Source organism: Haliotis asinina, chromosome 14 (assembly GCF_037392515.1).
Source record: "Haliotis asinina isolate JCU_RB_2024 chromosome 14, JCU_Hal_asi_v2, whole genome shotgun sequence".
Taxonomy (NCBI): domain Eukaryota; kingdom Metazoa; phylum Mollusca; class Gastropoda; order Lepetellida; family Haliotidae; genus Haliotis; species Haliotis asinina.
In genome coordinates, this window is record NC_090293.1 from 54,106,599 (window position 1) to 54,121,598 (window position 15,000).

The 15,000-nt window shown below is 46.7% G+C and overlaps 2 non-coding genes across 2 annotated transcripts; both read left to right on the top strand.

Annotated features, from left to right (window-relative positions):
* Positions 1–14,173: 14,173 nt before the first annotated feature.
* Trnap-ugg (transfer RNA proline (anticodon UGG)) lies at positions 14,174–14,245 on the top strand. Its single transcript has one exon. It is a non-coding gene; the product is annotated as a tRNA-Pro (tRNA).
* Positions 14,246–14,599: 354 nt separating this feature from the next.
* On the top strand, positions 14,600–14,671 carry Trnap-agg (transfer RNA proline (anticodon AGG)). Its single transcript has one exon. It is a non-coding gene; the product is annotated as a tRNA-Pro (tRNA).
* Positions 14,672–15,000: the final 329 nt, after the last annotated feature.

Genomic DNA, 15,000 nt, shown 5'->3' on the forward strand with positions numbered 1-15,000 from the left:
CGTGAACCGCCTATGATCTCTTTGGTGTTCGTAATAAAGGCTTGTTGGGCTTTTTGTATCCCCTGTTCTATGTACTTTTTTTTCTCATCCTCGCTGATAGCAGACTTACGAGACTTGGACCGAATATCTTGTTTCATTCCGTTATATTTTGTGAGTTCAGATAGGATTGAACGAAACTCCTCTTCTGAGATCTTACTGTCAGAGAGTGCCGTGGAAATTCGCTCACTCACTGTGTTCAGCTTTGCTTCGGCCAGAACCCTGATCTCGTCGTGTTTCAATGCCTTACGATTAAGTCTGCGTGATACTAACTTAAGCGCCAACCCTACCAACCCTGTCACCCCAGCCGTTATTTCAATACCTAGCACTATAGGTGCAGCCACGATGGTGGTTAACAACCCAACGCCTGCCGCCCCTAGTCCCATGCTGGTTGCCATAAGGGTAGTGTCAGCCCCATCCACGATATTGAAAGCTCTATTGTACTTTTTACATAGTGCTTTCCGCGTGTCACGGTCTTGTTCTAGTTGACGTTTTACATCACATAACTGCCTCAAGCGGAACCCATCTACGGTTTCCAACGTCTTAGCTACTTCCTCTACGACTGGGTACAGACCCATCCTATAATATATATTTTGAAAGATATTTTAATTGGGGTTCAGTTAAAAATCTATCAATGTATTTGAAGCCTATAAGTTCTAGACTATTAGTCAGGGTAATAGGTGAGAGGCTAATAGAATTTCCTATTCTAATAAAAACCCCACTGAGGCTTATTAAGTGGTTTATAGGACCCGTGGTATCCTGTTGTATAATAATACGACAATATTGGTATGTGTAAGACCAGTGTATTGACACCCCGGGTAAAATTTGGTGTACTATTGGGGGGTCTCCATCGAATAAACCCGTAAAGAAGACTTCTATGATGAGTGTGAAAGGGGGGGTTATTATTTCAGGATTACTAAATGTTAATTTATTTTCGAAGAAAGCTGATAACCCATTTTTGTAAGTTTTTATTAATCCCCTCTCCGGAATGAAATCCCCGGCCCAGATACCGTTGTTCCTAATCTTAGTGATCCAATTATTTTCGTCTATTGTGATATAAGGTGAGGTGAGTGTTAAGTTGATCAGCCATTTAGGCTTTGTAAAATCTGGTAACGGCACCCGTCTGTACACGTTGTCTTTGAAGTGTAGGATGTATAATTCATCTTCCTCACCAGGCTGATCGAATCCCTCCGTATCTCCCAGGTCATTAAGCGTAGTGTTGGGATGATGACTAGTCATTATTATACTATTATGATATAATTTCCAACTGGTTTTCTGATAATAATTCAGGGGTTAACTTAATACCCATGAAGTGTATGTTGTCAGGCAGGAAGATATTGATTAGTGATATCTTATTTTCCACGATCACGTTGACCCCCTGCAGACTGGTCTTGGAGTCGACACCCACCCGCACGTAAACGTTGCAAACTTGATACTGGTGTCGTTTCACCCACCCGAGTTTGATCCCCTTCACGATCTCGACATCATTCACCGATGGTTCCCCTAGGTAGACTTTGATGAACAGTGTTGAGTTTGCCGGTAGACTCTCTAGTATCTTGACCACGCCTTCGAATTCAGACACCAACTGCAATTTCACGTTTTGTATGGCCGGTTTACTCGATAGCATGTGGGCTGCTATAGTGTTGACTGGGCTGACGACTATACTACGTCTCTGAGTTGGGACGTAAGCCACGAGCAGGGTTCCATTGTTCACGACTTTGTTTAGGTGGTTGTCTTTGTTATCCGTGAACACGTAAGGGGAGACGAGTCTAATATTGAGAAACCATTTGTTATCGGGTAACAACACCCACTTGTCATCTTCGGTGAAGACGAGCATATATGGTTTGTTTTTGACGACGGTAGTGCTCTCAACATCGTCTAAGTCGAACAGTTTACCTCCGAACGATGGGTATATTACCCAACTATTATCACCGGTGTTGACAAGGGAGTACTTAGTGTTTACTGTTGCTCTTGTGGTATCTATCATATCACTTAGGGTTCCACCGGAGGGGATTTCAACGCGTTTGTAAATGTTGTTTTTTAGTTGCAAGGCATATGATTTACCATCTACTCCGGGAGCGTCGAAACCGCGTGTGTCTCCGAGGTCGGAGATCCCGATATTGACACATTTTTTCACTCCGGGTCCTTGTGCGCTGGTCATGTTACGTGAAGCGTTAAGCTGAGGTATCCTATATTTACAGGATTATGATTTATATCTAACACCGATATTGTCAGCTCAGGTATGTTGCCCTGGGTTAATCTCTTATACTGCCGTGGTGAAAATGACTCGGTTCTACCGTCGTTGAATTTCTCAGTTTTCACCGGCACTGCTCTCAATATAGTGGAAGGGTGACCTCCTTGAATGTTATACGTTGTGCTCACCTGATCGAGATGAATGTACAGCTCTCGGTACGGTACTAGGTCGGGTAACTTCGTGCCTGTGACGGTTGTTGTTGGTTTTATCTCGTCAGGAGACATACCGAGTATCCTCGCTAATGGTCGGCCGAGCCTCAAAGGGTTTCTTCCGTTGTTGATTAACACCACTGTACCGTTTGAGTCGTTCATTTTGAGTTCAGCTCCCAGGGGTTTGAAGACCTCGTCGTTTAGAGAGCACACGCTGTAGTAGCCGTCAGTTATCTGACTGCGAGTTCCACTGACGAACAGCTTATTGTTGCTGATATTAATGTTAGTCCATTGCGGTAGGTAGGTGATATCGCAGAGTGCGACTTCGAGTTGACCTGACGTGTTATCGATCGCGTGCGTCAGCTGAACGGCCTCACCGCTCGTTATTCCTGGAAGTGTTATGTACATATTACATATATATTTATTTATATAATAGTTTTAAAATGTATTCCCCTGGTGTGTTTTACCCTAAACTGGATGTAGATTTCTCCCCCATGAAGATCGTGGTTGCTCCTGAGTTGTATTTCAATGCCCAGCTTTTAGATGTGTTCGATAAGTATAAGCTTATGGTGACTAACATTGAGGCAGTCCACGCGTGGTTCAACAACCCTATGCAGTTCTGGCAGAATCAATTCAACTTTGCTGTGTGGTGCGCTACAACGGGGTGTGGTGTGGCATTGGCCGACTCTCAGCGTGGACCGCTGAGTCAGTCTGTGTTCAAGTTCCACGTGTACTACCAGGTCAGACGTATCCTTAAAGAGATCAGTGCCCCCCTCCCACAGGACAAAGCGTGGGACGCAACAAACAACCCATACGATAGACGGGCCTACGAACGTATTTGTAATGAATTCGAAATAAACCCGAAGACGGATTGGCGTTTGCCGGGGCCGAACCACGGGTTGGGTATTCCTTCTGATGGCGTGCGATCAGTGAAAGAACTCAGTGATCTTGTACTGAAACAAGGTAAACTACGCCCGGACTTTGCTTTGTCGAGTAATGAATGGAGGGATGATCGTATGAACTTTAAAGGTGGTGTTGCTTTCACAGTCCAGAAAGTGGAGCAGTCAACCGCAGACGGGTGGAAAATGTTCATGCTGGACACATCGAAAGGATTCACTCGTGCTGGTACAATACGCTTGAACGACTCGATTCGAACTTACGTGTGGTCGCTGTTGGGTGCGCAGTCGCAAACGCGTTCCAACATCATCGGTAAGGGAACTGCTTACGACGCTCAGAAACAGTTCGTTGCCAACGTTGAGGATGCTATTAATTCTCCAGTTGATCTCCCGCGGGCCATCGAACGCTACCAAAACGTGTTAGAATACGCCAGATCGAAAGTCAACTACGTGTTCGGTGTGGGGCTGTACATGTCTCCGAGTGATATGCAACTGAGAATAAAAAAAGTGGTGGGTTATAACAACGAAATAGTCATAGCCACGAAGGATCAAAAGTTGGGTATCAACCCCGATATTAACACCCCACATATCCCACACACCCAACCACGTGAAAAGGGTATAGTGGCGCCACCCCCGGAGCCTAAAGTTCATGTGCCCCCCACACACCCCCATATGCATGTGGGGGTACAGCAGCATATTGATAATAAAACAGCCCTAGTGGTTGGTGGGGTAACTTTGGGACTTATTTGGTTAAAGATTTCTTAGCCGCTACGTACACCAGACCCGCCACGGCGACGATGGCTGCCCACAGGTTTTGACTGAGCCACATGGCAGTTTTAGACAGAGCGCCCAACAACCACGAGATGATGCTACCCAGGATGCCGGGAAGGGCTTCGGCGGCTTTACCAGCCAGTTTAGCTAGGCCTTCCCCGAGTTTTTTAATCCAGTCTTTAACACCACCACCGCCTGGGGGTGTGGGGGGAGTTACCCCCACAGGGGTTCCCCCTGTCAGTGACACCACCAGGGTTGATATGATGAAACCCAATGCAGTTAGAATGCTGGCGATGGTGATCCCTTGCTCCCGGAACAATATCCGAATCCTGTTGGCTAAAGTTGTATCCTCATTCAGTATTCTATCGATTGTTTCCCGAATACGACTGATCTGGGATCGAAGCTGTTCACGATTCGAGGAAGCGGCTTCCAATCGTGTACGTCTCTCGTCTTCTAAATCACGTATTCGTTCATTGATACGACGCTTCATATCATCGTTTTCAGTTTCGTTTAGTTTGGTTTTTTCCCTAGCGATGTGCTCGTCGATTTCGTTCAGTTTCCCCATGTTGTTCACGAGTTCTCCACGCACGCGTTTCACGGCTTCGTCTAAGCCGCGCAGTTCCCTTACCGGAAAGTCAAACCCCGGTAACGGTTTGTCCCAGTAGGTGCTCAACAGTTTTTCTATGCTGTCCGAGGCTTCTGTAGCACGCTGCGGTGTCATTTCATCTCTAGTGGTGAGGTGGGATCTGGTAGCTTGCAGATCTTCAACAACGGCCTTAGGTATTGCACCACCGTAATCATGCATGTTTAGATGTTCACGGATAAATTCAACACCATAGCGTCTGGCTAGAGTTGATAAGGCCAGTGGTTTTTTATTGCGCTTGTTAACGAGGTCAACCTCTGGTTTAGACTTAAGGCGTAGAACACCCTTTGTATCAATAAAAAAATTATCAATGTATCGACCCTGTGGATTAACGTAGTTTTTATCACTTCTTAAACTTTCGTAATAATCATCTACCGTTGTTGCCAAGAGTTCTTGGTTCAATGGTGAACTAGTAAATGAGGTCTCCTGCTCATCATCGAATGCCTGGGCACTAGCGCCCGGCATCTCATCCATAGGTATGTCTTCATCCATTAGTATTTAAATATATTTTATTTATATATAACAATGTACGGTAGAAAATTAGATCCTTTCAGAAAATTGAGAGAGCCATTAGGAGCCAGAGCCGTGCGACAGTCGGTGACCATCACCAACAATCCCAGCAAGATAGACCAGAACCAAACTCTGCTGGTTAGATTTCCAAACCTTGGTGAGAATGACCTCATTGTACCAGGCACTGTTCGACTGGCGTTCAATATCACGTTGACCTCCGACAACGACAAACGCGAGCTAGTGCGGAACGTGGGTCGAGCTATCATCAAGAAAACGACCGTCAAGATCAGCGGTAACGAGGTACTGAGTATCGACGACAGCGACGTGTTTCACTGCTACAAGGATCTCTGGAAAAGCGAGGGAGAACGAGTCAATGATGTGTACCAGGGTATCAGCAAATCAACCCGGGCGCGCATAGGATACGTCTTCACGACAGACCAGCAAGACAAGCTATCGGACGGTGAAAAGGCTATCGCTCTAGCATACGGGAATCGATTCTGCGTGCCGCTCGACTTCGAGTTGCTCACGGGACACGCGCCGTTTTACCAGGCCGCGCTGGGTGATAGGCTCGAATACGAGCTCACGTTTAACGACTATAGCTAAGTAGTGCGTACGCCGAACGGTGATGAGGCCAGTTATGCCATAGACAACATCTCTCTGGAGTTCGACATGGTCACTAGCCCGGAGCTGGCCAGGCAGGTTCGAAGTCAGTACTCTGGGAAGATGGCTATCCTGTACGATCGCGTACTGAGGCATAGATCAGTCGTGCGAGATAAGAGCGACACTGTGTGGAATATCAACCTGAACGTGCCGGCGAGATCGATGAAAGGTATCCTGGTCGTCCCCGTGGAGGATTACGAGCCATTCCGGAGGGACAGCGAGAAGTTTTTCAACCCCGAGATTGAAAAGGTGGAAGTGACCATCGAGGGCGTGCCCAACCAGCTGTTCAGTCATGGTATGAGACCACACCAGCAGTGGGATGAGATAAAAAAGCTACCAGTGGGGGATTACATAACAAAGGACCTGGACCTCGGCTCCGTGCAGATCGGTGAATACCTGACCACCAAGTATGCCCTATGGTTGGACATGCGATCCACGGATGATGATAAACTGCACGGTAGCGGGCGCCGTATAGATAACGGCAGCGAAGGGATAACCATCCAGATTACTAAGAAGGCTCAAACCGCTGGTAAGTTGAAATTATATCTGTACGTTATTATGGACGCGCAACTTAATATAGACAATGGGAGATTCGTGCAAGCCATCTACTAGTGGGGGAGACCCCCACACCCCCCAGGGGTACCCACAACTACCCACTGACCCACACTGCGCTATCATATGCGGGCAGACTGGCTGTGGGAAGACCGTTTTCGTGTTGGATATGTTGGAGGGTTACTACAAGGATGTGTTCGATAACATCGTTATCATGTGCCCTACTCTGAGCATGAATAAAACGTACGCGCGACCTTGGGTGATGACGGACCCGGACGTACACAAAATCGACCCTGGAACACGCCTGCAGGACTGGTTGAAAGCTCTTCACGAGAAATTTAAAGGGGAACCGACGCTGTTTATACTGGACGACTGCAGCGCTAATCGCGAGATAACAAAAAAGAGAGACATGCTATCGTACCTGGCCTTCTCCGGCCGGCATGCAAATCACAGCGTCTGGGTGCTAACGCAGAAGTTCAACTCGGTGTTGAAAGACCTCAGGGAGCAGACGCGATGGGTGGCCTTATTTCACTGCAAGGATAGGGATTCGTTCGAGGAGTGTTTGAGAGAGAACGATGTGATGAGTAAATTAGAACGGGAACGGGTGAAGAAACAGCTCGCTGAAACTAAACACGCTAAGCTCGTTCTAAAGACCGACCAACCAGTAGCATATATAGTATGCTAAGCAAAGCTAAGCTAAAGCTAAGCTAAAGCTAAGCTAAAGCTAAGCAAAGCTAAGCAAAAGCTATGATATTTGAAGTATTTATCGTGTGCAACTTAACCTTCATTTCTCTGTGTTTTGTCTGTATCGGGTATTATATAGTTAAAACTAAATCTTACTTGTTATATTATAAGATGGAGTGTGAGGAATTGCTCGAACAATTGTCTGTGGAGGGTTCCCCAACTGGGGATTCCCCCAAACGAGAGAAACTGGTGGCGTTGGCTGTTGGCGGCAAAGCCAAACATTACTTTGGAGACTACACCCCGGATAAAATTCACAAAATGTCAGCCGAAGAAATCGATAAGCTGTACGCTAGATACGAGTCCCGGCTCGGAGCAGAAATGACAAAGACAATAGGATCGGCTATGACCCAGATATACACCGGTATTGTATCACACTTCCTTCCCATTCCACCAGAGCGCCGACTTTACCTGTGGGAGGACCTCGAGAAAGACCCTTTTATCGAACACGCCGTGAGCTCTATCAGCTGCGGGCTGTACCACAAATATGGTATGTTGTTGGCTCCAGTGACGGCGGCGATTATCACGGCAAAACATTGTCAATTTGAGAGAAAGAATAATAATAATAGTATAGATGGATGCTGCACAGGAAACCCCAGTGAGTCCCGAGGTGACGGAACCAGTGAGTCCCGAGGTGATACCCCCAACAGTAACCAGACAGAAGAATCCTAAGAGAGTAGCTGCCGGTAAAAAACGGTGGTGTAACCAACATAAAGTGACCAATCCAACCCGACTGTTGTTGGCTGTAGGTGTAACTGCTGCCTTGGCTATCTCGTGGTTATACGTGGGGGTACCCTCCCACAGTGAGCCACCACCCCCCACGCCGCCGGCAGGCCCCACTATTGATCCGCATATCATGTTATAATTTTAATATTTTATATCATATACATAATGTCTGAGGGGAAAACGTTCGTCAACGACGCATACCACGCCACAGTGGTCGCTAGTCTAGCCGTAGGGTACGCTCGGTTGACTAAAATGGTGATTAAACAACCAACTATCAAGCTAGATTTCAACCTGCAGGATATGGGTATGCTCATAATGAACCTTGGTATGGCGATGGCCACAAAAGACATCCTAGTAAAACAAGGAATAATACCTGATAATATAATGAAATAAATATAGGGATGGCCACGATAGCTATGATGGTTGGTGGGGCGTTAGTGAATGCCCTGGCATTTTCCGGGAGTAATTTCCTCTTCTCGAAACTACGAGATGATCACGCGGCTGAAATACAGGAAGAAAGGAAGCGACACGATCTCGCTACTGAGAAATTACAAAGAGCACAGGACGAGTACGTTAAAAAACGCCTCCAGAGGATCGATTTTATTAACGAACAACTCAAGCGTGAAAACCATGCCATTAAAACATTCTACGATGTCGATGAAGCAATGAAAGAATACTACCTACTAACTGGTAAACAATTGGAACCGCTCAATGAACCCACACTCGCTCAGTACTACACACCATCCAAGGGACAAATGAATCGTGAACTGGGCTTCATAGTGTTGGGTATAGCAGCTACTGCGTTGGTTGCAAAGCAATTAAACTAAAATACCTATATAAGTAAACATGAGACCCGCTCCATACCGATGCGAATATATACTTATGGGGAAGACCGAGGCCTGTGGTAGGAAATGCAGGAATCAGGGGTTCTGTTGTTTCCATATGGGAAGTCCTAACTACACGTGTTCTGTGTGTGGTATCGGGGTTAAAGGGCACTACTGTTTATGTAAAGCTCACGGAGCGAACGTAGTCAGACATCAACTCATATACGAGAATAAAAAAGGCTACATAAAAGAACGTAGGCGACTGCTCAAGATAGCCACTTAAGAGTTACCTCCCCTTACTGTGAACCAATTAGAGATTAGTTCTCTTAGGTGTAAACACGATGTCTACTGTGCGCGAGCTCAAGCGGGTCGCAAAGCAGAGAGGTGTGATCGGGTATTCTCGAATGCGGAAGCCAGCATTGTTGAGATTACTAGGTTTAGAAGCCCCTCCTACGGTAAAACAATTAAAAGCTCAAGCAAAACAGCTTGGACACACGGGTTATTCAAACCTGGGGAGAGCCGGGTTAACCGCATTGTTATCACATGCCCCCGTACCCACTGTAAAACAACTGAAAGCCGAGGCACACGATTTGGGTTTAGGCGGGTATTCCCGTATGAGAAAACCACAGCTTGTAGAATTATTACGACAGAATAGAGCTATTGACCTACAGTTCGTGCGCACTGAGCACGCCGTAGGTAATTATTTGAGAGGTTGGCGTATGCGCGTTGATAGAAACATAGACATTACAGATATCAAGCCTCTGATAGCTGATAAGGTCAACCAGGAACTAAATAACCTAGGAAGTATCAAGTTTCAGATCACAGTGAAAATGTCGCTCGATAAGCAGGGCTCCACAGGGGTCACTGAGTATGTTCAGCCTTACTTCCGAGGTAAACAAGAGGTCGTCACACATGCAGAGACCATTGACGCATCAATCGATACAAGTTTTCAGCAGATACGAGAATACCTAGAACGCTACACACACTTGGGGTCCGGGTGGGCTGTAGATAAAATCGATAATGTCTATCTAGACATAGCTAACTACGTGCCGTTCAGAGGCGGGTCATACCTAGCCTTGCCTCCCTACTATAGAAACAAACATGCCATAGTAAACGTTAAGAATAGAGGAAACGATTGCCTGAGGTTAGCTATCAGGTCAGCCTTATTTCCAGCTGACACTAATCCAAACAGGCCTTCTAATTATCCTCAGGATGATGGGCTCAACTGGGATGGTATAGATGAACCCACCCCAATATCCCAGATCACTAAAGTAGAAAAACAGAATAATCTGGCTATAAATGTCTTTGGGCACGAAGGTAATACAACAATAATACACAGGGTCAGCCCGGTGAAGGATCGCCAAGTTATCAATATATTCATGATCCAGCGAGGTGAAAAGTATCACTACACGTGGATAAAACACTTTAGCAGGCTGTTGTATGACCAATCGGCACACAGAGAAAAGACCCACTTCTGTGAACGATGCCTACATGGCTTCACCCGAGCTGATTTATTAGAATCCCACCGGGATGATTGTCAAGGTGTGGGGCAGACGGCCATACGAGTCGACATGCCTAAGGAAGGTGAAAATATCCTAAAATTCAGTAACCACAAGAACCAAATGTCTGTACCTTATATTATATACGCCGACTTCGAAGCCTTAGTTGTGGGTGGGGATTCCCCCACACCCCCTAGTGGGGGTAGCTTCACCCACAAGACACAAGAGCATAAAGCCTGTTCGTTTGGATACATTGTCGTCCGTTGTGACGGGGAAACGAAAGCTCCGGTAGTGTATAGGGGGCCTGACGCGGCTGAAAGGTTTCTAAAGTGTTTGCAGGAGGAAGAAAAAATTATTAGGAATGCATTGTATAGAATCGCTCCCATGCGTATGACCCGAGCCGACAGGCTAGCTCACGCTAGTAGCACTAACTGTCACGTGTGTGAATCACCACTTAACGGTGATTCGGTGAGAGATCACTGTCACATAACTGGTAAGTATAGAGGCGCCGCTCACAACGCGTGCAACCTCAAGCTTAAAATCAACCCTAAGACAATAAACATCCCCGTTGTCTTTCACAACTTGAGAGGGTACGACTCACACTTGATCATGCAGGCCATCGCGAAAATAGATGGTAATATAACGTGCATCCCCAACAACATGGAGAGATACATCTCCTTCAGCTTAAACGGACTTAGGTTCATTGACTCGTTTCAGTTCCTCCTGTCGTCACTCGACAGTCTGGTCAAGGCCAACAATACCTTCCCTATCACCGATCGATACACAGACGCCGAGACTAGACCCCTGCTTATGAGGAAGGGTGTGTACCCCTATGAGTACATAGATAGTTGGGCCAAGTTCACCGAGACCAGACTACCCCCTATTGACTGCTTTTATAGCAAGCTGAATGAGGCGTCCGTCTCACGAGATGATTATTCGCACGCGACTAACGTATGGAATAAACTGGGTTGTAAGAACCTGGGTGATTATCACGACCTGTACTTAAGGACAGATGTACTGCTGTTAGCCGACGTGTTTGAAACGTTCAGGCGGACCTGTTTAAAGCAGTATAAACTCGACCCCGCATGGTATTACACCAGCCCAGGTCTGTCGTGGGACGCCTTGCTTAAAAAGACTGGAGTTAATTTGGAATTGCTCACAGATTACGACATGCACCTATTCATTGAGAAAGGCTTGCGAGGTGGGATTTCCATGGCATCCAAACGATACGCGAAAGCAAATAATCAATACGTGAAAGGTTACGATCCTAACAAACCAACCAATCACATTCTATACCTCGACGCAAACAACCTGTACGGCTGGGCCATGAGTCAGTATCTACCTACAGGGGGATTCGAATGGGTACCCCACGTTGATGTTATGGGGGTTGCACCAGATTCGAACAAAGGGTATATCCTCGAAGTTGACTTAGAGTATCCCAAGGAATTACACACATCGCACAACAGCTATCCCCTTGCACCCGAACGTATGAGGGTTAACACAGACTGGATGTCTGAGTACCAACATAACTTGTCAGGTGGTCGTGTGACAGACGTTGAAAAACTCGTGCCTAACTTAATGAATAAGACCAAGTACATCGTTCACTATCGCAACCTACAGCTGTACCTGTCGTTGGGTATGAGGCTGACCAAAATACACAGGGTGCTCATGTTCGACCAGAGCCCATGGATGGAGCCCTACATCAGAATGAACACAGACCTACGAAAAAAAGCCACCAGTGATTTTGAGAAAAATCTCTACAAGCTCATGAATAACTCGGTGTTTGGTAAGACTATGGAAAACCTGAGGAAACGCGTAACCGTGAAGCTGGTTAGATCTAGTGAGGAAGACAAGCTCAGGAAATTGATAGCCAGTCCGGCATTCAACCGTAATAAAATATTCACAGACAACCTGGTTGCCATACACATGAAGAAAAGCCACATAAAATTCAACCGGCCTGTTTACGTGGGGATGAGCATCCTCGATTTATCCAAACACCTGATGTACGACTTTTACTACAACGAGCTCAAGAAACAGTACGGCGACAGGTGTGAAGTACTGTACACTGACACGGATTCCCTACTAATGGAGATTCGAACCGAGGACGTGTACGAGGACATGAAAAAACACCTCGATTTATACGACACCAGCGACTACCCTAAGACCCATACCCTACACAGTACGGTAAATAAAAAGGTCCGAGGTAAGATGAAGGACGAGTGTGCTGGCACGCCCATAGCCGAGTACATAGGTTTGAGACCTAAGATGTACTCCATACTGAAAGCCGACAATAGTGAGATCCGGAAGGCTAAGGGGGTTAAGAAGTATGTGGTGAAACAACACATCAAACACGCCAGATTCAAGGAAGCCCTGTTCAAGACCCGTACCTTTAGACATAAAATGAACACACTTAGAAGTGATGGGCATAAGATATACGGACTGACTATAAACAAGACGTCCCTGTCGCCTATGGACACGAAACGTTGGATAGCTATTGATGGAATAAACACATACGCGTATGGACATGAAAAAATTTGAGGCTATTTACTACAGCCCGCGTGGGTACTGGAAAGGAGCTAGCGCAGTAGATAAGCTAGCTAAACTAGCGCGAGTACCCCCGGAGGAAGCCAAAGCGTGGCTTGAAAAACAAGCCCTGTGGCAGATCTATTTACCGGCACCACGCTACGTGCCTAGAAGGAGGTTCGGTATTAACATACCTAATAGCGTTCACCAGGCAGACCTACTGTTCCTACCCCACGACAAGAGGTACAAGTATGCCTTAACCGTAGTGGACGTAGCCAGTCGTTACAAGGAAGCCGAACCCTTGACCACGAAAGATTCGGCCCAGGTAGCCAGAGGATTCGAACGCATATACAAACGCAGTCCGCTGACGTGGCCAACAGAGCTGCAAGTTGACCCCGGACGGGAGTTCATGGGTGCCGTGTCACAACTGCTAGCCAAACACGATACAAAGGTCAGGCGTGGCACGGCCGGAGCCCATCGCAGCCAAGCCATAGTTGAGAGATTTAATAGGACTTTGGCTGAGCGCTTGTTCGGCTATCAGTATGCTAGGGAGATGACCACCCCTGGAAAACGATCGACTGAATGGGTCACGAGGTTACCCAAGGTGGTGTCGGCAATCAACCATGAAGTCACCCGTCTCACCGGTAAGAAACCGGCAGACGCTATCAAACTAAAATCAATAGTTGCAGAGTCGGCCGCTCCATTGCGTGGGAAGGAGAAACAGATACCAGATAGGGCCCTAGTGAGGTATCTATACCAGCCGGGGGAACACGAGGGCGATAGCCGTAAGCGAGCCACCGATCCTATATGGTCAGTCAAAACTTACAACATAGATAAAGTGGATATGAAAGCCGACGAACCTAACTTGTACTACTTGAGGGATGGGCCGGGTAGGGGTTTTGTAAGAGAAGAATTATTGATCGTACCGTACGGCACAGTATTACCTCCTACCAAGGCACAGTAATTACCGCCAACTTTTTTGTAGTAGGGGTAATCTTGAGGGATGGGCCGGGTAGGGGTTTTGTAAGAGAAGAATTATTGATCGTACCGTACGGCACAGTATTACCTCCTACCAAGGCACAGTAATTACCGCCAACTTTTTTGTAGTAGGGGTAATAGTAGCAAGAGCTAATGGTCCAACCAAAGCCTTATTTAGTAAATAAGGCTTTGTAGAGGGGTTTTATGAAAGTGTTTTAAAACCCCCATTCCCTATACTACTAGCGGCTCGTTGGTCTAGGGGTATGATTCTCGCTTAGGGTGCGAGAGGTTCCGGGTTCAAATCCCGGACGAGCCCAAGCTTTTGATAATCCAAGACGGCTATTTTCCCTTCATTTTATGACTTCCAAAGGCTGAAATAACAGAGTAATGAGAAGCTAGCCTTGTATCTGTGGCTCGTTGGTCTAGGGGTATGATTCTCGCTTTGGGTGCGAGAGGTCCCGGGTTCGAATCCCGGACGAGCCCTGTATCTTTTGCTAAATAGAAACTGAGTGTTTTGATTGTCTGCCACGTCAGTAACAATTAGGCAGGTGTCACCAGGCTTGGATAACGAGCTTAATTGTCACCTGAAACAAAAGCTAGCTTGTTTGCAGGAGCTCGCAATTGATGACGGGTCGAATGTTCATTTGGACATTGAAGGTTGAATATGGTTGTAACTGAATGAAATGAAACTCAAACTTTATTCCAACTGCCCCCTGCCTACAATGTCCCTCTCAACAGTGCTTGGCGCAATGTACCAAGGGCAGGACGGACGTGTGTTCATTGCATCATACCATCACGTGAGGTTCCTGTAGCCAACTTGAAGGAAGTGTAGCAAGCGGCTCGTTGGTCTAGGGGTATGATTCTCGCTTAGGGTGCGAGAGGTCCCGGGTTCAAATCCCGGACGAGCCCAAGCTTTTGATAATCCAAGACGGCTATTTTCCCTTCATTTTATGACTTCCAAAGGTTGAAATAAGAGAGTAATGAAAAGCTAGCCTTGTATCTGTGGCTCGTTGCTCTAGGGGTATGATTCTCGCTTTGGGTGCGAGAGGTCCCGGGTTCGAATCCCGGACGAGCCCTGTATCTTTTGCTAAATAGAAACTGAGTGTTTTGATTGTCTGTCACGTCAGTAACAATTAGGCAGGTGTCACCAGGCTTGGATAACGAGCTTAATTGTCACCTGAAACAAAAGCTAGCTTGTTTGCAGGAGCTCGCAATTGATGACGGGTCGAATGTTCATT